The sequence below is a fragment of the Sinocyclocheilus grahami genome, unplaced genomic scaffold, assembly GCF_001515645.1.
Source record: "Sinocyclocheilus grahami isolate Dianchi unplaced genomic scaffold, SAMN03320097.WGS_v1.1 scaffold42.1, whole genome shotgun sequence".
Classification (NCBI taxonomy): domain Eukaryota; kingdom Metazoa; phylum Chordata; class Actinopteri; order Cypriniformes; family Cyprinidae; genus Sinocyclocheilus; species Sinocyclocheilus grahami.
This window is the reverse complement of record NW_015505221.1, coordinates 819,994-841,078: the sequence shown is the minus strand read 5'-3', so window position 1 is coordinate 841,078 and position 21,085 is coordinate 819,994. Positions and strand designations below refer to the sequence as shown.

The 21,085-nt window shown below is 39.3% G+C and overlaps 1 non-coding gene across 1 annotated transcript; it reads left to right on the top strand.

Moving 5' to 3' along the window:
• The first annotated feature begins 20,674 nt into the window (after positions 1 to 20,674).
• trnav-aac (transfer RNA valine (anticodon AAC)) lies at positions 20,675 to 20,747 on the top strand. Its single transcript has one exon. It is a non-coding gene; the product is annotated as a tRNA-Val (tRNA).
• The last annotated feature ends 338 nt before the right edge of the window (positions 20,748 to 21,085 follow it).

The window sequence follows — 21,085 nt, the reverse complement described above, 5'->3', positions numbered from 1 at the left end:
TCTAAACAAAGTTGAGTACAGTTATTAATAGAGGGTGTCTGTTATGTCATGGATTGTGACTGAGTTATCAAAATAAAAATCTGTAGGTTCTGTGAAAATGAATAAAAAAAATTATTTTGAATCAATTTGTGAAACAACTTTACCTGACCTTATGTACAAATGCTTTAGTGTGTGTGTTCTGCATGTGCGTGTGTGTGTGTGTAATTGACAGAGATGAAAGGTGTGTTGAAATGTCCTATTGTCTATCCTGTTCCTTGACCTTCTCGAACAATATGTGCTTAAACTTCTCACTTGAGTTCATCACAAACACAAACGAGAGAGAGAATGAGCGAGAGATACCCATCCTCTGGATATCACACCACACTGGAACATAAAGATGGGGACTTTCTGAAAAAGAGTGTTTAACAGGCTGTTATCAGGCCACTCACAAAGCAATTGTTGACTAATTCCTGTTAATGGCTGGAATCCAAACAGAGCTAACAGAGAGGAGACCCTTGCCAATAATTACTAACATAGTAGAGTGAACGCACACACATACATATTCATAATAGGAATCAATCATGATCGTTGAATAGTTAACTTCTCACATATACAACTGAAACATTAGGGCTTTATAAGACTTTATTTTTATATTTTTTATTTTAATGTTTTTGAAAGAAGTCTCTTATGCTCGCCAAGGCTGCATATACTATTTGATTAAAATACAATAAAAGCTGTAATATTGTGAAATATTCATATAATTTAAAATAACTGTGTTCTATTGTTTTATTTTTTTAAACATAAAATATTACTGTGAATTTCAGCAACCATTACTTCAGTCGTCAGTGTCAAATGATCCTTGAGAAATTGTTCTAATACGCTGATTTTGGTGCTTAAGAAACTATTCTTATTATTATCAATGTTGAAAACAGTTGTGCTGCTTAAAGGGGTCATATGACGTTGCTAAAAATAACATTATTTTGTGTATTTGGTGTGTTGCAATGTGTTTATGCGGTTTAAGGTAAAAAAAACACATTATTTTCCACATACTGTACATTATTGTTTCTCCTCTATGCCCCGCCTTTCTGAAACACCTCGATTTCAAAGATTACAAAGCTCATCGGTCTGAAAAGCGAGGTGTGCTCTGATTGGCCAGCTATCCAGTGCGTTGTGATTGGCCGAATACCTCAAGTGTGACAGAAATGTTACGCCCCTTGCCATATTGTGATACCTTGTCCTGGCCGGAGCAACGAGACAAAAACATTAAAACCCATTATGAACGAGGCATTTGTTGCATCCAGTGGGGACATAATTACGGATTATAATGACTTATACTGTCTTTTTACGCGTTGCATTGCATCGCGCCGCGTAAACATAAAACCATGTCTGCATTTGTGATCGGAGAAATGACAAACTACAAACGCTACTCTACACTGCTCAAAACTCGCGTTTGAATCGTCAGTGGCAAATTCTTTAAATATAAAAACGTACTTACAGTCTGTGAGTCAGAACAGCCAGCATTGTAGTCTACTCTTCCTCCATAAAATGCGCTGGACACATCTGAATATTTGAGTTAAACTGTTCTGGAACGGTGTTGTAAATACAACTTAACCACCAGCAAAAGCAACCCAGGAGTTTTTGAAGATAAAAAAGTGGAATATTCTGCAATGGCCAAGTCAGTCTCCTGATTTCAACCCGATTGAGCATGCATTCCACTTGTTAAAGACAAAACTAAAGGCAGAAATACCCACAAACAAACAACAACTGAAGTCAGCTGCAGTAAAGGCCTGGCAAAACATCACAAAGGAGGAAACCCAGTCTCTGGTGATGTCCATGACTTCTAGACATAAGGCAGTCATTGCCTGCAAAGGATTCGCAACTAAATATTAAAAATGAACATTTTATTTATGATTATATTTATTTGTCCAATTACATTTGAGCCCCTGAAAATGGGGGGGACTGTGTACAAAAATGGTTGTAATTCCTAAGCATTTTATGTTATATTTTTGTTCAACCCCTCGATTGTTTCATTTTAATTATATTCTGGTGGCATACAGAGCCAAAATTATTTTTTTTGTTATAAAAAAAATTTTTTTTGAACGAATTGTTTGATTTGAATGATTCAATAAGTCATTTAGGCTATTAAAACAGGGACTTGCTGCCACCAATTGGTGGTCATATTTATTTCTCCATGACAGGCCTAAACCAACCATGGTGCCAGCACTAAAACATATCCAGCAAAATATTGTTTAATTATCAATATTGACGAAAATTCCTCCATTTCAGGCCCCAGAAGGAAAAAAGCTTAAAAATGATAGTTCCTTTAAAAAGGCTAATTTTTCATTAAATAAAAACCTTTTTAAAAATGAGACAAATTTTGTAATCATTGTGTAAAATTTGCTACAGGACCTCCCCACCCCCAAAGAAACTGACCTTAATATTCCCACTGAATTTAATATATATTACGTTTGGGGGTCATTCGCTTGTTTAATTAATCACAGTATTTTTTCATACTTTGTTGTGAAGACATGACTGACATGACCAGTGAAATCTTTAGGCCACATACACATTAAAGTAAATTCGGCTGTCAAGACATATTATTTTATTTATTTTTTTTGCTTAATCCTGTTATGTACACACACAGTTCAGTAATTTACGGGAGTGACAAGAGTAACTTGTGACACCTGCCTACTTTATTGACTGCATTAATTGGATCGATATATGAGCTCAAACAACAAACCCAAAGATTATTATGTGTGAACATGGCAACCGTTTAAGACATTACTCTGCGAAATAACCTTACCAACAAAAACAGAACATGATGACTCTGGTGGTTTAGTTCAAATCGCCGAACATAACGACTCTTTGGTCGCTGTAATATTTAGGTTAAAAATGTCAGAAACGCGAGACAGCACGGATCAGCTCAAGGCATGACGAAGCGGATATCGTCCTCTTTTGGAAGGCCAAACAAAGTAGTTTCGCTTTCACAATGAAACACAAAGCATCTTCATGACATGGCGGCGGCAACAACAATAATACAGCGAGAATAAAAGTTCCGCCTTCTTTCTTTGCGTGAACATTTGGGCAGTATTATGAAAATCTTCCCACATCGTGACATAGACATGTGGGGGTGTGTTAGAACGAGCCGTTTTTAGGTAGGCGTGGTTGACTCTTAACTTTTATAAAGAATATCTCTTTGGATTTGAGACTTTAGTCTTTGCAACTTTACAGATCTTCTTTATGCACCAAGAGCTTGTAACACTCCAAAGAGAAAGGAAAAATTGAAATCGCATCATATGACCCCTTTAATATTTTTTGTGGAAATTGTGATATATTTATTAGAAATAGAAACATAGACACTTTTAATAACATTATAAATGTCTTTACTGACTGATTTGATCACTTTAATGTGTCCTTGCTGATTACTGAAAGTCTTACATTCCTAAATAAAATTAAAAATAAATAAATAAATATATTCTTACTGACCCCAAATTTTTTAACAGTATAACTGGGCAGGGAAACTAACTAATTAACTAACCAAGTGACTGAATGAATGACTGAATGAATGAATGAATGAACGAATGCTGGGAAGGTCTCAAAGAATCTAAATTAATTATTTCTAAAGTACCCAACCATCGAATTATTGCCTTTTTAACAAACTACCGTTAACAATAAATTTCTAAAAAAAAAAAAAAAACTCTTGGACATAGACTATGCATAGACTGTTTTACAAACCCCTAGACTGTTTTACACATCCCTAATTTACACACAAGCACACACTTTCATGTAAGCCACATGCCAGCAGATTCTTAAATAATCAGATTATTATCTGACCAACTGTACAACTAAAGATCACCCTCCTTTCAAACATTATGGCAGAAATAGTAAAAGTAGTATGCTATTCCAAATTCAGCTTTTGTTTGAAGATATTTTTGATCTATTTGAACTTTTTTGACAACAATAGATTAGTACTGTATATTGTGTCATCTTTCTTGCAATTTAGATCTGAATTAATCTGAATTGTGATTGGTCTTCGTTTCATCTATTTATGCCTTTGAACTATAAAGATGGTCATGTTTTGATTCTAGTGCACAAAAAAAGATGAGTATCATGACAACATCAAAGCTCCTCTAAAACATTTCATTTACGCAAAAGCAAAACGTCAACCTAAAACCAACTATTCTATTGCTGCCTCTCAAGAACTGGTACTTCCTTCAGGAAATGCAACAGCGGTTAGTACCAGGACTGTTGACTGTCGGCATCTGCATAGTTGTATCATTGCTAACATTCATTACTACTTAGTGTTAAACAGTGCTATCCTAATGCTACCTAATACCTATAAAATGTGTGGTAGACAGCAAGCACAAAAAACCCTGTGCAAATCTAAGGAGATCCATAAAACAGTGAGCTACAAACTCAAGTCAGCACCACAAGAAACAAACAACCTGAAATACAGGCAGATATAGAAACACAATGCAGGTAACTCTTAGGAATACTGATTCCATCTAAACACACACAAGGGACAATGACAATGGCACAAGGGAGGTGCCCGTCCGACTAACAAGCAGACAAATGAAGTCAACAATATTAACACACATTAATAAAGTGTGATTTACACACACACACACACACACACACATATTCACAGTACAAAAATATGCTTCGTTTCTTTTGGGACCGTCTGTAGATAATGGCCTCAACCTTGGCACACACCCTGGGCAGACTGTCGGCAGCGCACTGGTGAGCCTTTGTGTGTGTGTGTGTGTGTGTATGTGTGTACACGTTCATATCTTTATCAGAGACAGTTTGACCTTTGGACTGAGGGCAGGGAGAGCTTTGCTCATTGTTCTGTGCTGGTACTGGTTTCCCTGTGGTAAACACAACTGAAAGGTTCCCAGGCCTCCCAAACCCGCACACACACACACACACCATTCTCACAATGTCCGTACAGCACCCAGGCTGCACGTCAGACCCATTCGGACTCTTTCACACACCTACACGCACAAACACATATTAATTCTGTGCAAACATTTAACTCACAGAGAACACACCCTTGAGGACCGCCTGGCACCACTGACTGAATCTGCTAATGACCGACCTGCTTCTTCCTGCAGAAAACCACATTATAGGAACTTGTTCATGCTGGTTGAGACAGATCTCCACTTAATCTATAGCACTTTAGGGACATAAACTTCACAATGACCTTCCGCTGGTTCTGTAGGGTGACCTTCAGCTCAAATGAGAAGGGAGGAGATGCACATTGTGCTCTATACCATTACGTCAAGTTAAAATGTAATTGTGAAAAGTTTCAGACTTTTCTTATTATACGGCTCATAGTTAGGGTTCAGCACACAATTTTTGTGCTATGGACATCAAATTTGGACATTTCACACTGCATTTATCCCAGGTTCTCTTGTCTTTTTAAATCCTGCATTTAATAAAGCAATAAAGTGATGTTTGTGATTTTGAATTTGAACACTTGAACTTTTGACCCTGTGTTACGAAAACCTGTTCTGCAGGTTAAGAACTCCTGGGTTTATACAGTATGAAACAACACAGAAGCCAGTTTTCTTTTAGTTACAAACAACCAATCATCTTGAACAGCAATTGTCTCAATACATATTCATGAGCATTGTGCAGTCACAGAACCTTCATGTGCTGTATTTTTGTCAGCATTTGAGGGAAATCAAATTTGACAATTAGAATGAGTTACTTGGAATGACAAAAGAAAATGGCTATTGAAGACTAACTGGATGGTAAATAGTGAAAAATATTCAAGCTCAATTGATACACAAGTGCGAGACTAGCTGTAAAAATGTTGGTGTCTAATCAATGACACTTAAACAGTAAATATGCAAAAAAAAATATATATACAATGTGAAACATCAAAATCTGAAAATACATAATTAATTCCTAACCAGGGTAAAAAACCAATGTGAAAGACAAGCAAAGGTTCTGTTACCCCACGGTAAGTTTTGTTGGAACATTTTATATTTCTTTTTCCATTTATTCAGAAAAGTAGGACACTTTTAGCCCTAATGCAAAATGAAAAGCAATAGATGCAGTTTAGGTCAAATGTTTTACTTATGTATTGGTTATGCACTGTCCTGCAGCCACAGAGAATGATGGGAGATGTAGTTTTTTCTCAAATCCCCATCTCCTCTCAAACCTTGCATGCTTTAACTCGAACTGCTGTTGTCAAAAAAAGTACACAACATGCATAGAAATTAGGTTGTGCAGTCACCATTCACAATTAAAACTAAATTAATGACCAATGCCTTAATTTGCTTCCGCCATGATTCTATAATTAAACGCCCCCAAACTCAGAACAAAGAAAACACCATGCTTACTTGCCAGTAATTATGACATTGTGGTGGCATTCATGTGCACTCATCTCATAAATATGATCATTCTGACATGAGGCAGCAATAGAGACTTGGATGTTGGCTCTTTTGACTCATGTTAAAAGAAAAAAAAGTTATGATATAGAAATCTAGTTTCAAAATACTTTAAGGGAAAGCATTTTGTATATAAAAAATTGCTAATAAACTTGAATTCAAATCTAGAGGTTGACTGTTTTAACTTGTGCTACATTTTCGCTAAAAAAATTACATTTAGTTTTCAATGAAAATACTTTTTAGAGATGCAAGTGAAAGTCTCATATACACTATAGTGAACAGAGCAAATAAGCTTGAATAATGCTTCCTCTCCTAGTAAAGATGAGTCAAGACCAGTCAAACAGTGACATCTGATGGTTTCGGGGGTGTTGGCTTGACATTGACTTATTACTCAACTGGCCTGATGCCTGCGCTCTGTTCATGGTTCCTGCTGACTTCAGTCAAGGCAGAGCTTTGCTAGACTGATTCAGGACCTGTCGCTCGGGGATAAAAAGTGACTTGACATACTGAACAACAACCCCCATAATTCCCTGTGGAACACAAACGACATAGCCATCAGTCACACCAATCAAATCTCCAAATAAACATCCATATGACCTGACCCCTGACCAATCAGAGCACAAGATAAATAAACCGTTGACCTGGCCATTCCAATTCACTCTCGGCAGACGCAGATACTCGTTGAGTCATCAGGGAGGGAGAGAGCGAGAAAGAGAGAGGAGTGAAAGTAGTGGTATTGTAAGTCTGTTGATGGATGAGGGTAACGGTGTTATTGTCACCTACATCCACTCCTTCCTTTCTTAACATATACAAGAAAATCACCTTAGTTTGGCGTCTATGGGACACTATGACGCACAATTCAAAGAATCATATAGACAACATACCCCCTTCTCCATCTCATCTCCTCCTGTTTTCACTCAGATTAAATCTCACACAAACAGACAAGGGGATAATTTCCCAGGACATAAGCAGACCTTTCGGCTAAACGCAGCAGCTTCTGGCTAATCAATCAATCCTTTGAAAACATGTGATCAATCATGATCAAAACCCACAGTGGCCTGCAACTCTCTCCATCTTACGCAGATGCACACGCTCAAAGCCTGGGAACACTAGCCTTGTTTCAAACTGACCCCATCACGGCACACTGTTTAACTCGTAATTGACTCATCGGTCACTTCGACTTTGTCTCTGAAACAAAAGTCTTCAGTTTTAGACTCGCTCATCTTTTCAGAGAGGACACGCATGCAAGCTGAAAAGAGGCACAGGAATTCTCCAAGGGAAAACATTACAATCCCAGGAACTCAACTAAAAACTCTGTAGTATATCATGCCAGGGGGGAGAGAGAGAGAAGAAGAGTAAATATTTACTCAAGAGGTAAAAAATTTAGAGGTTAACATTGTAGATTTCTACTTTTTTCAGTCTGAGAAGTGAAGACGATATAAACCAGGGCTGTCCAAACTCGGTCCTGGAGGGCCGGTGTCCTGCAGAGTTTAGCTCCAACCCCAATTAAACACACCCGATCCAGCTAATCAAGCTCTTACTAGGCAAGTTGGAGCTAAACTCTGCAGGACACCGGCCCTCCAGGACCGAGTTTGGGCACCCCTGATATAAACATTTTTTCTAGCTTTCTTCCGTCCCCAGTGAGTCTGATAAATGTTTTGGGTAGACACGGTTCACTGACATTTTTTCCATCGAGCTCTCAGATTCAGCATCAGGCAAAGGAACGAGAGTTTAATACGGTTCGCGCACACCTTTTTAAATGGCCCGATCCGTTCACCCCGTTCTGAATAGGCTCGATAATGAGTCCAGGGGGCGGCGGACGCGGGACGCAGCAGCACGGCCCATTGCACAATGCAGAATCTAACGCGCGCCCGTGTCTGAGAAGACGCGGACTGTGGTCGCGCGCTGACAGGCGGAGAGAATGCTCGCGCGCAGGGCTTATTCTCACGCGCTTCACTCACGCGGAACGTCACATTGTTAAATTTGGAGCCCAGTCTTTTTTCTTTCCCTTTCTCAGCGTCGACTTAATTTTCCGTTGTTTGGACACTTTCACAGTAAAGTGAGTCACATCAAAGTCAAAACAAAAGTCGTGGCGTGAAACTGATGGGAGATGAATGGGACAATCAAAAGTCTTGCTGAACATGTACAGCTGATCAAATGTAGTTATCATCAAAAGAGAAATCAGATCGTTAGGCCTCAACGTGCATATAGGGGAAATGCTTCTGAATTTATCTTCAAGTCTGTAATTTCACCGACAACCTAAGACGACAAATAACATCTGGTCTTAGAAAACTAAATCGGACTGAAAAAGGTTTTAATCTTCAAGGTTTCAAAAATATCAACAGTTTTATTCTTCAGACAGAACTTTACAGGAGTTGCTAATGCATGTATAATGAAAATAAATCATCCTTCCATTCAACATGCAGCCATTTTGCATTTATTGTTTCTGTACACTCCCTGGCTACATACATATTGTTACTTTATATATTGCACGTCTTATATGCATCTTTTACATAAATTAATCTACATGCAATTTTATACGCTATTTGCACTTGCTATATTTCAATGCTTCTTGTACCTACTCTGCACAATGACTATAAAAAGTTCTAATCTAATCCATGAACAGGTACATTATCTACAATGAGCAATGAAACCATTTTCATTAAGATATTCAGACAAGCTAAACTTGGCAGACTTTTAAATGTACGACGCTAAGTAATAAAAAGTGGAATTAAAACGATCAAGATCCGTCAGTAGGCTATGTCATTGGCAGGGTTTCACCTGACAGCACGGTCTGATTTCTGACAGGCCAAGGTTATTATTCCCGTTCATGAGGTGTAATTTTACCCCATTCATAGTAAACCTGCAACATCATGCTGAGGGATACAGGACACTTGGCGCGGCGTGTTAAAACATTACAGACAATTTAAGACTGTTGGACCTGCTGCAGGTGAAATGTCCGGCACCGCTGGCCAAATCCACAAAACATGTCGTGCACACACACCAGCTAAACGACCGATTGTTATTACCTTTCCAGCACTCACACACATCAGTGCGAGCGCGTGCAGCCAGAGTGATGTGCGGTGAGCGCGCGCGGCAGAGCCCACACGGAGAGGAGATTACTTTTCCCTTTTTTCCCCATTTAAGGAAACCGAGTCCGCGGCTACTCAGACTGACGCTGAACGCGCTTTTACCGGCAGACGGGCCCCGTTATGAGGAGTCTTGGAATTTAAATATTCAATGTTGACATAGCGCAGGACTGGCACGAGGCCAATGTCTCGCGGGACCCGCGCGGTCCAGAACATTCTCTCCCTTTCACTTAATAGGTAGAAATCTTCTTCTTACATCTTGCGTAAATAATTATCTTAAAACACACCCCTTGACAACCATCCCGCTATTCTCAAATAGTAGCCTAAATAATGAGGCCGGAGCTCGGAGAGGGTGGGAAGGTCTGTAACAATCTTGGCGAGTATCTCTCGACTTGCTTTTTAGCCAAAACTTGTGCACAACAGAAAAGTGTCGGTGTGTAACACTATTCTACTCGCGTTCTAAATTAATAAAAAATGTGTTCAATTGGGTTCATAAAATTAGATAGATTGTGGAAGCTACTATTCAACTGGTAGGCTGACTGTCAGATGTCATTAATAAAAAGCTGAAGTCTAAAAACAAGTTTATAAGAGGAGAAAAGACTCTAGTGTTCTAGAGCAAAAGCATAAAACAGTGGCATGACAGCCTATATAAATCCGAACGAAAGTGAGATCTCTCTCGAATAATGCAATTTCTTACACTTGTGGCAATCTTACAGAAAGTGATGATTGACCCTGCTTGCAGCAACAGGAAAACACAAAAGTGAGATCGCGTTGGTCTGGTCATATAGATATGCGTGGACGAGAGAGCGTGTTTGACAAATTGCTGCTGTGCGCAGAAAAATCCCTCTCACTGTACAATGGCAGGGCATAGGGCTCGAGAGGTAGTTTATTGAACGGATAAGACCTGCACGACCCTCTGTTTCTGTCCAGATGGAGCGCGCGCAGTGGCTAGCCCATCACGGTGCTGTCGACAGGAAAGGAAACAATAATTCAAGAGCAAAATGATCCGTTACTTTGTTTTCACTGCCTCTTTTGTTACCTTCACACATACAGCCAGCAATAAAGTTTTTGACCAGCTGTCATTATGATCTATTATTTTAAAAATATATAGCAAAAAAAAAAAAGAAAAATGGAAGAAATACAGAAATCACATTTTAAGGTTGTTTATAGTTTTTCTTTTGCGCTTTTCAAGTTCATTATTGAAAGTAATTGGCTTAAAAAATAAAAACTTTTAGCTATGCCCCGAGAGTATAAAATGCTTTTAAACACTGTAAAATATTCGCAATGGATTTTCGTGGCGAGGACCACAATGCGAGTTTATTGCAAAACAGCAAAAAAGAAAATTGCACAAATCAGAGCGTCAGCAGCCTACTGCGCACGAGGGGGGCCGAATTATTCACAGACCTGAGCGAAATGCATTCGTTCCGAATAAATCCAACGAGGAGGGGAACAACTTCCCACTAACTACTTGATGTTCAGTTTCGGTGTTTGAGCTTGTGTTGTGGCGTGGCATTGAACACACGCATTGAACGTCGACTAAATCAAGCGCCCAAGGCAACCCGTAATCAAAAGCTAAGATTACAGCCGACCGTTTAGAGGGCCATAACAAACAAAAACATTTCTCCAGGCTGTTCATACCGGAACAAAAATTCATAACGGGATTTGATCACTTGTTGCACAAACAGAATCGACAATTACACAGAAAAAGGGTAGGATATTAATGTCCACATATCAAAATACTTCAAAGCACTTTTAACCACAGTCCTATTAATCTAGCATATTTGCAATTCATTGGATTGCCCGCCGTAACATCAGCTGTAAACTACCTGTTTGCATTTAAAAGCGTGCCTCCGCAGCTGGCTTTCTGTTGTCGACTATAGGCGAAGCTGTCTTTTCAAAGTCGCGGCTGCAAATTGATGTGACCGGAGCCGTAGAAACATGCACGAGCGGTGTTGTTTTATCGAACGCCGGGGCGCTCGGGGCTTGAATAGAGAACGCGATTACAGCATGCTATAGTTTAAAAGTTTGTGCGGCACGCGCAACTTTTATGCCAGTTTCGAATCTAGGTTTGCAATGTCCGACCGCGCGCCGCGGTTCGCGTTTAGCTTGTCTTCAACTCTTTCAAGCGACTGAAACCGCTAGGGTCTGCTGACTGTAACTGTTTAGTGACTAAAATGTTTCTATGCATCATACACATGGACAAGATGGCAGTTGAAAAGGGCTAAAAAAAGGAGATGTTGCACCTACCAGTGGTCAGTTTCCTTGCCCTGCCTTTGGACCTCATGATGCCCGTCTTTCGGCGTGGGTTTGTCGGGTTTTTTCTCGAATCTTTTCCTCCTTTTTCTTTTGTCCTCTGTCCTTTTTCTCTGTGATTCTCAATCCCAGACGCACTATCTCTCCAGCATTGTCAGTTTGGACACCTTCGCACATGCGCACACCCCCGAGCTGCCAGCATCGTCAAAAAAGTTTGGAACGATTCATCGCCCAAGTATTACAGATCTTGTCAGATTGCAATAGCCAGCGAGATCCCTCTCGTGTCAGATCTTCAGAGATCAGTGGGCGCGGGACGGAGCTATTCGCGACCTCCGGGTGCACGAGGAGCCGGAGACATTAATTATAATGAAGCAGTCTCGAGCGTCTGAGGCGCCCGGTCTTTTGTGTTTTAAATGAAGACGCATTAATCACTGTTCGGGTAAATGACTATTGTAAAACGGTTTCATTAAACGTTTTATGTTGTTTAATTGAGATTTGACCATCGTTATGAATTTATGAAAATGATCAACTTTTACTTCTCTCCCCCTCCCTCAGCCAGACGCGTGGGCAGTCGGTACCGAGGGCAGCCCGTTGAATATTTTTTTCTTGCATGCGGCACTGACAATTATTAATCTGTGGAGTTGGGCTTGCTTTCCATGAATTTATGTCGGTTATAGCCCGACTAAAAACTGTAAAACCTAAGCAATTATTTTCCAGAGCGTAAAATATTGGGTTGATAACTGTAATGTTTTTAGGAAGTAAGTATATATATTTACTCAAAAACATAGAGCATTTTTTGTAACATGAAGCGGAAAGTGATCTCTGATGCCTTTGGGACACATCTGTGCAGATGTCCAGCAATGCATAAATTAAATACATTAGACCTAGGCTTTAGCTGATATGATCTTGGTGTATGATCCTCCATTATACAACGAATATATCAGCTTTAATTTATCTAATTTAAATTTTTTTATTTCTCAAGATGGGTGAGGATTTGGGAAACTCTTGGGTCATTAAGTTAATTGCCCATTAATTAGAAGCGCGTGACATCATGTTGACCCTGCCCATGAACCTTTAAAAGGGTCGCTTTCCTCTCACTGGCGGTATTGATTGCTAAGTATTTCTAAAACGGATCCAATTAATCTGACATCACTCTGCATAAAAATGAATGGTGCAGAACAAAGCACAGCTGCCTTCCACGCCTGAGCTATGAGCTATGAGCTGACCAGCACTTACAAATACAACACTTAGGCTACTCACATAAAATCCACAATAGTCAACAGAAAATGAGTCAGCAAATAAGTTCTTAAAATAAAAAAAACAGAAACGTCATCCAATATTTTGCCAAATTACAACTCACAATTATTAAAAATGTCAGTGATCATATTTATATATGTTTCATTATGCATTTAATTGGACAGTCTATAATTTAACTCAGCTAAAATGCCCAAGAATTAATTGATATTTTCTAACAAATCAAAAGGAATATATCCTAATGTTATTTAAATTTCATAAATTGATTCTTCAGTGCATTCTTTCAGCTGTGAGGGAACGTTTTGATGAAAATACAGAGTCTGCAAAGATATTGAATAAACATGTTGCACAAGAAACAAATCATAAAATGTAAGCGTTAGAGAACAAGCACAGCGACCCAAAGCAACATCTCTCCAAGACAAACAGACTTGATTCTTCAGTGCATTCTTTCAGCTGTGAGGGAACGTTTTGATGAAAATACAGAGTCTGCAAAGATATTGAATAAACACATGTTGCACAAGAAACAAATCATAAAATGTAAGCGTTAGAGAACAAGCACAGCGACCCAAAGCAACATCTCTCCATGACAAACAGACAGAAGACAGACAAACAGAGAGAAAGAAAGAGAGAGAGAGTGGGCTTGAAAGCTGTCAATGCAGTTGTCCTGCTTTGTTTTGCCGTACGTTGGCATTAGTTTACATCAACACCGTTTTTTCCCCATTCGCAATATCTCACCACCGTCCTTACTTTTCACAGTACATGTTTTATGATGATACTCTGACCCCGTCGGCCAAAGATGGCGTAGCTGGCGCACTGGTGTGAGGATCAGTCAAGAACCTGTGGGCTGTAATTATTGAAAATTAATTGAGGCCAGAACCCTTTTGGAAATGCGCCTAAATTATTAGCTTGTCGTCGGGTTTAAATTCAACCCCATCAAAAAGAGAGGATACAGTTTACCTTCTATGATTAATACTCCAACCTAATTAAAGGTTTGCCCTCTTCTGTCGTTTGATGCACAGCACACAGAGGTCGTCGGCGAGATTCGGCGATGTTAAAGGGGGAAGGGAAGGGTTCAAATAAAAACATAATTTGTAAAGTCGTGGGCTCTTGCGCCAGACTGAAAGTGAAATGGGAGCCGCGGGCAGAAGGAAATTACCGCGCGCCCGCATGACCTTTGCGCGAGGTAATCAATCAAGTGATCAACAGGGATATTTATCAATGCTACATCCTGTCGGCTGCTCCTCAAACTCGAAATCAAAACTGGAGCGTGTGAAATAGGCTGAATTATTTTATATAGGCTAATGTCTGTGATTATGATAGAGTGGTCAATAGCAATAGCCTACCTACACTTTGGTATCTGAAAATGCTACAATTTTATACTTTAAAAGCAACAAAACACAGCAACCAAAGATAAACAGTAGTCGAATTAATTAATAATAATAATTTTAAAAAAATAGCCATGATCAAAAACTTGCAACTTGTTTAATATAGGTCTATTTGCATTGCTCAAGAGGGACAAGGAAAGGAATGATGCTGAGAAAAATATGCTAAGCACTGTCAGAAGGGTATAGAATTATATTTAATCCAGTTTTTACGACCATAAAACCCGATTTACCCTGGTCTTTTAATTAATATAATTATACAGGCATCAGTTAACGGCATTATTTAACTATTTAATGCTTGTTGGTTTGGCAGAAAATATTACGCGGAAAAACATAGCAGGCAGGCAGCACAAGGAAGAAAAACCAGCGGTGCCCCAGCGAGCACTGCCCCTCTGAGGAGACGCGCGTAACGGGAGACCGAACGAACACGGGCGCATTCTTCACATCCGCGGAGACTCTGCCAACGACTCCCTCTGCCCAGCCTCTCCGCTTCAAACGAGCGGAAACATTCCGTAACCACAGGCTTCACGGCAGAGAGAGTGGGTAGACCAGGCTGCAGCAAACACTGCATGCAATGCTTATTTGATTGATTCTTTACCTTTAGAACTGCTAGTTTGCACACTGCGCATTGGTCGTTTATTGTGCAGTCTCGATTAAATCTATCTAACAAGTAGGCCAACTACTTTTTTTTTTTTTAAACAAATTAGTATACGTTTCAACTTAAGTTTAAACACTTCAGGCACCAAAATGTTCAATTACAAGTTAGTAAATGCAGTACATGAAATCCCTTGCCAGCGGTAACCATAGCAACAGCAGGCCATTTATCTCACTTTTACAAATATATCACAAAATATAAGTGTTTATTTAGAAGGTTTGAGTGCTAGAGGCGCCATAAGACAACCTGGGTTGCTAGAGACAAACCACAACAGATTGCGATGAAAATATCCCATTGAAATTCCTTTACAGATGTGGATCCCCCTTCAAGTTACTGAATTATTCGCATACTGTAGAAGATATATAGGTTGAGGCTTTGCTTGGCGAGCAGTATTTACACATCTGTGGTGAGGCTCCTTGTCCAACAGCTACAATGTATGATTACTGTGACATCAATGGCGATTGAAAATTGTTTTAATAAAGCAACGTTAATAATATCACGTCAAGCTTGAATGGTTTTAAAAGTATCCGAGTTAACAAGTTTATTTATGAAAGTGGCACATAACGGGATCCAATCGAATGGCATTAACAAACGTCTAACAATGTCAAACAAACGTACTCTAAAACTTCCTTCGGTAGCCTACTTTTGATCACATCTCTACAACTGCAACATTATGATTGATCATATCTCTTTTTTTGCAGGTAATAAAAAGTGCTGATAGCCCAAATTATCCACAAAGCAGAAAAATAACACACTGCCTAGAAACACGCTGGATATGTCGTGCTGGCGGACGTTAAGCAGGCACTGAAAAAAAAAATCAGAGTAAAAGGAGACCCAAGCCACAAGACGCTGATCGTGGGGCAACAGTAAAAAACTCTCTCATTAAACTCGCAGCGGGGAAAGACATTGTGCTGATCTAGCACGTCTGTTCGTCAGTCATAAAAATCCATCGCTATCGCATAATAAATCTAATTCATTCATATGTTGTGTATCGCTTCTTTTGAGTGAAAGGGTATTTAGTAATTGAAGTGCTTGTTGCACAGCCAAGACTGAATTGTATGCCCTGCTACACTAGACCGAGCGCGCGCTGGCGGGAAATTGAAGACTGAAAGAGCTCGCGCAGTGAGACAATTTGAAATCCTTTATGAAATAGCCTACTCTTGCAGCCACTAAAAAAAAACATGCAATTTCACCGATAATCTAACAAAGCAACCAATAAATATCTAATTATTTAAATGATAATCATTTAATGTCCCTTTTAAAATATTTCTGTATTGTTGTAATAGTTGAAGTATCAGGTGATTCTAAACGTTAGAGAGCAACATGTTAAATTCAAATAAATATCAAATTTAGGCTACGGAATTAATGTCTTAATGCACGTACTCTGGAAACAAAAGATAATAATAATAGTATGTAAAATGATTCTATAAACAGATACATCGATCAATTAATAGGCTATAGAAAGTCTTAATAATTAAACAAAAGCAACGACGAAGGAAACACCAGCAGAACCATGATGATATAGAGTAAAGAATATCATAAAAGCACATAATGAATAATAGTAACTTTTCTAAAACGTTTGAAGACGACGCGTGCTACTAAGTATTTTAATAAAAAACAAATGTTCAAATGCATCAAACGTTTGCAGAGAAGTCCATTAAATTTTTTTCCAAAAACAATTAAAGAGTGCTTGGGACTACACATTTACCACAGTATGAATGAGGTGTATTGTCCCGTTATGCAATGAGTGAGTTTGACCACACAACTGTTTCAAACTCTAGGACAGGGTTCCTCAAATCTTGCCCTGGAGGGCCAGTGCACTGCAGAGTTGAGCTCCAACCCTGATCAAACTCAGCTACCTGTGATTTTCTAATGATCCTGAAGACGTTGATTAGCATGCTCGGGTGTGTTTGATTAGGGTTAGAGCTAAACTCTGCAGGAAAGTGGATCTCGTGGGCCAGATTTGAGGATCCCTGCTCTAGGAGATGCATGGTGATACACAGATTATTATTGGAGTTTTACTGCCATCTAGTGACAAAAATAGACACGATGTAAAACGACATCATTTTAGATGTATATCATTTATTTTTTTGACTTGCTATACTTGAATGCTATAAGAATTGTGCTCTTTAGCAGCGTTGAAAGAGAAATAATTGCAGAAATGCCAACTTTGGCATTCCTGCAAGCCTGACCGACTCTCTTTTGATTGACATCTATTGGAGGAGAATCGTCTGCTTGCAGCTACTCTTCCCGGCAATTGACTATCAACAAGGATTACGATGCGCTCTCGAGACAATCTGTGGACGTTTTTATGGCCCTGAGAGCGGCCTCGCCAGCTTTATAGGCAGTCGTTTATCCTAAAGCACATAAACACTATGCTCATCCATTCCCATGGGCTCCAGCGTGAAGAGTCTTGACGAGTAATCAATCGGGACAGTCGAACAGAATTATTTATCCCCGATTCCAGTAAAAACGGACAGTTGCGATGCGCGGCAATTCCCGGTTGTGTCGTTGTTTCTACATGAGCAAGTACAGTTAAGACAAATTCACTTGTCAAAACCGATCAACACTTTCTATAAGAGTAGTTACACACTGAGTCCAGTTCCACTTTAACATCCTCAAGTTAGTGGTGACATATCTGAACGATACAGTAGTGGAGAAATAAATAAATAAAAGCGTTTTACTAATGTTTTCAGTAAGTGAAAACGTTATTTCTAAATGTTCTCTGAATGTTCCAAACGTCCAGTTTTGTAAAGTTTTTCTTGGTTATACAAATGTTAAAGTTAATGTTAACGGTCCATTTTATTTTGCAAACATTATGGGAACACTACTTTTAAATGTTCTCTTAGCATTTTTTAAACGTTCTATGAACTTCCATCTAAAACATTACAGAAAAATTATGTTCCATGAACAATGCATAAATAATGTTTTTGTGCTAATGTTTTGATAACATTATTAAAGACCAGATAACATTGATCATTCATTGTAGTAACGTTACTGTAAGAACGTTTGTTCATTTCATTTAAAAACTGCATTTTGTATTTACTTGCATTATCTTTGTGTAATATTAAAATTAGTTTGATGATCTGAATCTTTTAAGTGTGACAAATATGCAAAAACAGGAAGGGGGCAAAAACCTTTTCACACCACTGTATAGAGGTAATTGTCACACATCTGTCACTGTACTGCACAATTTTCTGTACTTAATCATCCTATAATTTACTGGTCTTCTGTACTGAATCGTACTGAACTGCATTAAAGTACAGATGCCAGTTGCATAAAACAGCCACTATGTTAAGACTGTCTTAAGAACCAGTTTCACCAACTAGCAGTATAGACAAGAGGTGTAATCAGTCTTTCAAATTCAAATTAGACCAATCTACCTTTTTGTAACTGCAGTTACAGTAACAGTAACATGAATTAAAAAAGTTATGGCCAGTCATGAAGAAAAAAAGAAGAGGTCATATGATGCGATTTAAATTTTTCATTTCTCTTTGGAGTGTTACAAGCTCTTGGTGCATAAAGAAGATCTTTAAAGTTGCAAAGACTAAAGTCTCAAATCCAAAGAGATGTTCTTTATAAAAGTTAAGAGTCAACGGTCAACCATGCCTAACTAAAACGGCTCATTCTAACACGCCCCCACGTCTATGTCACGATGTGGGATGATTTGCATAACGCCGCCCAAATGTTTACGCAAAGAAAGAAGGCATAACTTTGATTCTCGCTGCCACCACCATGTCGTGGAGACGCTGTGTGTTTTGTTGTGAAAGCGAAACTACTTATGGCGCTTTTACATTGCATGGTACGACTCGGCTCGGCACGGCTCAGTACGGTACGATACGGCATGGCTTGCGTTTCCACTACAGTTTAGTACCGCTTTAGAGTGGGCGGCAGCCTCACTAGCTGCTGTCTGTCTGTCAGGAAGCTGTTGATCCACTGACAGACGGAGGTGGGTACGGATAGCTGAGATAGTTTGGGCAGGAGGAGGTTTGGGATGATGGTGTTAAAGGCCGAGCTGAAGTCCACGAACAGGATCCTCACTTAAGTCCCTGGTCTGTCTAGATGTTGCAGAACATAATGCAGTCCCATGTTTACTGCATCGTCCACAGACCTGTTTGCTCTGTAGGCAAACTGAAGAGGATCCAGCAAGGGTCCAGTGATGTCCTTCAGGTGGGCCAGCACCAGTTTTTCAAAAGACTTCATGACCACAGCCTGTAAGTAAGTTTTCATATTTAAAGAATTTGCAGTGTAGAGTAGCGCTTGTTGTTTGTTGTTTCTCCGATCACAAATGCAGACATGGTTTTATGTTTACGCATAAAAAGACAGTATAAGTTATTATAATCCGTAATTATGTCCCCACTGGATGCTACAAATGCCTCATTTATTATGGGTTTTATTGGTTTTGTCTCATTGCGCTGGGACACAGCATCACAGTATGGTAAGGGGCGTAAAATTTTCGCCACACACTTGAGGTATTCGGCCCATGGACGCACTGGATAGCTGGTCAATCAGAGCACACCTTGCTTTTCAGATCGATGAGCTTTGTAAAAATCGAAGCGTTTCAGAAAGGCAGGGCATAGAGGAGAAACAATAATGTACATTATGTGGAAAATAATGTGTTTTTTTAACCTTAAACCGCATAAACACATTGCAACACACCAAATACACAAAATAATGTTCTTTTTAGCAACGTCATATGACCCCTTTAAGACTAGACTAAACAGTTTATGCAAATGCCATCTGGTTTTTAGTCCTGTTTTGCCATAAGAAAATCAGAGGGCTAGAGCTTCAAGAATGACATTTTCCGTTTTTCATAACAAAACTATACTGAGGCCCTGTCCACACGAACGCGGTTATTTTTAAAACCGCAGCTTTTTCTACGCGGTTTGGCCGTTCGTCCACAAGCAAACGCAGCACCAGTTCACTGAAACCGAACATTTTTGAAAACCCCTGCCAGGGTGAAGATTTGGAGATTTTGGGTTGTGACGTCAGAGCATGCGCTGTTATTTCTGCCTACTGGAAACTTTTTCAGGCTTCTGATTGGCCAACGTGGCTTTACGGTTGAGATTATATCGCCACCTGTTGGTTTGGCATGCTCTTGACAGTGCTTCATAGCATGCGTTTGCGTTTTCATGTGGACGGACATTTTTTTTTAAATGGAAGAAGGAAAAACTCTGTTTTTTAAAATACCCGTGTACGTGTGGACATGGCCTGAATCTGAACATATTACACAGTTAGTGTATTGCCACATACTCTAATAATTGTGGTTGCTTGCTGTGTGTACAGGCTTTATCAGATCACTCTGGAAAGTTTAATGTGTAAAATAGCAAACCACCATTCCAGTCATGCTCAAATATACAAATAGACAGCTTGCAACACATCAAAGACATCTAAATATATTTAAATTTTCACTTTTGATTAGCTTAAAAAACTATATGGGCTACCTACCATACATACGTATTGCACAATAACATACAGGTTTCTGCAAGAACATATCAAACAAACTTTCATTCACAATTTACAAGTCTGCCACATATGTTGTTATGTGGTAAGCGCAATGTAAATGAAATATATTCATGCAAAAGTTTTTTTAAATACGTCCCTACTGGTTCAACACACCCATGCTAACTCAAATGACGTCACATCCCATCAGGCAACAGCTTAGTTCCCGTAGTGTAGTGGTTATCACGTTCGCCTAACACGCGAAAGGTCCTCGGTTCGAAACCGGGCGGGAACAAGCATTATTGTTTTTGTGATTTTTTCCAATATCAAGTCACTGAAATAGCAGGGTTTAAAGGGGTCATATGATACTGCTAAAAATAACATTATTTGATGTAATGAAATGTGTTTATGCGGTTCAAGGTTCAAAAAACACATTATTTTCCACATACTGTACATTATCGTTTCTCCTCTATGGCCCGCCTTTCTGAAACGCTTCGATTTTTACAAAGCTCATCGGTCTGAAAAAGCAAGGTGTGCTCTGATTGGCCAGCTATCCAGTGCGTTGTGATTGGCCGAATACCTCAAGCGTGTGACAGAAATGTTACGCCCCTTACCACATTGTGATGATGCAGT